Raw genomic sequence first — 2,527 nt, forward strand, 5'->3', positions numbered from 1 at the left:
CTTTATTACTTTATTTTGTGAAAAATAACAATAACAGGGCTTTTAAAAAATTAAAATACTAATCCCCCCCCCCCCCCCCCAAATAATTTAAATCAGCCTTCCATGTCAGGCGATTATAACCAGGTGTTTCAATGTTCGATCCCCAGTCAAAAGGTTGCTAATTTTATCAAGATCAAGAGGTTTCGAGTACTCAGGACATTCCAGGCTCAGGGTCCTTTAAAAAAATTCTTTTCATTCAGTTATTGTTATTATCTTTATTATGGCCGACACAGCATGCATCGTCCATACTTTTTCAAAACTTTTTTTTGGGGGGGGGGGGGGCTGTTTTTTTTATATCGGAAAATTGGGTTTTGTATGTTATGTTCATGGAGAGAGAGAGAGAGAGAGAGAGAGAGAGAGAGAGAGAGAGAGAGAGAGAGAGAGAGAGAGAGAGAGAGTAAGATTTTATATATAGAAGATATATGTAGTGGTGGTATTTTTTGTATTTTTTAAATGCCTATGATGATGACAATGTGAGATAATTATATTAGTGTGATTATTTTTATCATATTTTTAAAAATTACGTACGGCTATGTCGTAGTGGTATGACACTCGCTTTTGGACCGGAAGGTCCTGGGCTCGAGCCTCGCTCGGCGCATAGTTGAGCCCTTGGAAAAGGCACTTTGCTCACTTTCTCTCACCGGACTCAGTTGTAAAATGTGTACTTGGCCGTTAACTGCGTTGTCTCTGTCCGAAGAAATTGTAATATCGCCTAACAGACGTTATGTCCCGTTCAACATGCGAAGCGTTGCTGTCATAAACTTTAGCATTGGCATGTATGTGCCTATTTCGCTGTAGTGAATTTAATTTAATTTTTTGTTTTCATCGACAGCTAACATGAAAGAACACTGTTGACGTTACTGGTGTCCTGACAATCCATAAAGATGCTGGCTCAAGGGCTATTCTGGCAAGGTGTGTTGAGGCAAACCTTTGCCTGTGGCAAAACTCATCAATCAGCAAACCATCATCTAGGCCAGCAGACCAGAGTGTCTGCATGCACTTTTTGACAATGGTTAGTAATGTTTTCAAATCTCCATAGCGCCTTTACATTTTTTATTGGTGATCAATAAAATAAATGCTCATTTTTCTAAATGAAAATGGCAAAGCATCATTTGAATTGAATTACTACTGAATGTATTAACTTAACGACAGACTATAGTTTGTTGCCAAGAGTTTTGTTCTATGGATGTAAAACCAATGAAATTTCAAGTGTGTTGGTGTGAATAATGATCATTTTTAAAAAATTGCTATGTCTTTGACAAATGCATTTTATGACAATAATGCCATTTCCAAAAATTGCTAATGAAATGTGTCTCTTTTTTATTTCAATTTTTCCATCCAGAGCAGGATCAACCCTCTTTGTGGAACTACAAAAAAAGTGGTGGCAAACAAGTAGTGTTGACTTTTTCTGTATTGAGGCGAAAGAGATTTTTATTCCAAGGGTTTGGGAAAGCAAATTTCTTTTTATTCAGAGCTAGTGCACTATTTAACTGTTTTATTGTCTAGAATAGAATTGATTTTGCAGTTCAACTTGACTAGATATCTAATTTTATACGACTTGTCTCTCAAGTAGAATAAAAAAAATGAAAAATGAGGACAGCGTGCCATATATATTTTGAAAAATCATTTAATATATCTAGAAATCATCTGTATAACCTATTGTATACAGTAAATAATTAGGTTTTGTGATTATAATGATGAATTCATAAGGTATGACATCATATTTGACCACAAAATTATTTTATCTCTGGGCGTAAAAAAATCAATTTTACAGCATTTTTTTTTATCTAAGGGGTATGGGTTAGTGAACCTATTCCGTAACATATAAAGACACACAAACAAATCTTGTCTTCTTGCTCCTCTGTAATCTTGACACAGCATTGCTCTGATTTTTCGTGAAGATGTGTAGCATGAACACTACTTCACTCTATACCGATCACGACCCAACAAATATTGAGAACAACCGTGCTTCTCAAATATGTTTTACATACAGGACTTTGCACTATCCTTTTGAATCTGGATAGAGACTTGACCGACTCAATTGTTAACGGGCACCTTTTTACTATCACACTCTTTTATTGAGATGTGATATTACGACTTATAATGTCCCTTTTTATTTCGTCATTGACCGACCAGCTTTTGAAATTTTGATATTCTACAACACAGTGTTTGGTCTCCTGTGTTATATTTGTTTTATTCTGTACCGGCCTGTATAACACAGTTTCGGCCTTCTCTGTGTTATATTTTTATTGGGACATATAGTAACAGATTTGCCTTCTCTGTACTATGAATTGGTCACCCGTTCACGGACTGACACAATACAGTAGCCTGCACTATGCCTTGCTATCTTCCGGCCCCAAACGTACTTCACACAATCAACCCTGCATTATGTGAAGGATAGCTAGTGACGTTTGGCGACTGAGAGACGTTGTCATCACAAGATAGCATAGCAACAGGTTTGAAAAATACCAACTCGTGGTTGCCTAAA

The 2,527-nt window shown here is 36.4% G+C and overlaps 1 long non-coding RNA gene across 1 annotated transcript in view; it reads left to right on the top strand.

The window, feature by feature from the left end:
* LOC144966003 (uncharacterized) overlaps positions 1-1,844 on the top strand; it is a 2,088-nt gene extending 244 nt beyond the window's left edge. The window contains exons 2-3 of the long non-coding RNA XR_013644140.1: positions 872-1,051; positions 1,382-1,844. This is a non-coding gene — a long non-coding RNA (uncharacterized LOC144966003). The remainder of the gene's footprint in view (positions 1-871; positions 1,052-1,381) is intronic.
* The last annotated feature ends 683 nt before the right edge of the window (positions 1,845-2,527 follow it).

Source organism: Berghia stephanieae, chromosome 2, assembly GCF_034508935.2.
Source record: "Berghia stephanieae isolate SIO BIC M18660-M18661 chromosome 2, UCSD_Bste_1.3, whole genome shotgun sequence".
Classification (NCBI taxonomy): Eukaryota; Metazoa; Mollusca; class Gastropoda; order Nudibranchia; family Aeolidiidae; genus Berghia; species Berghia stephanieae.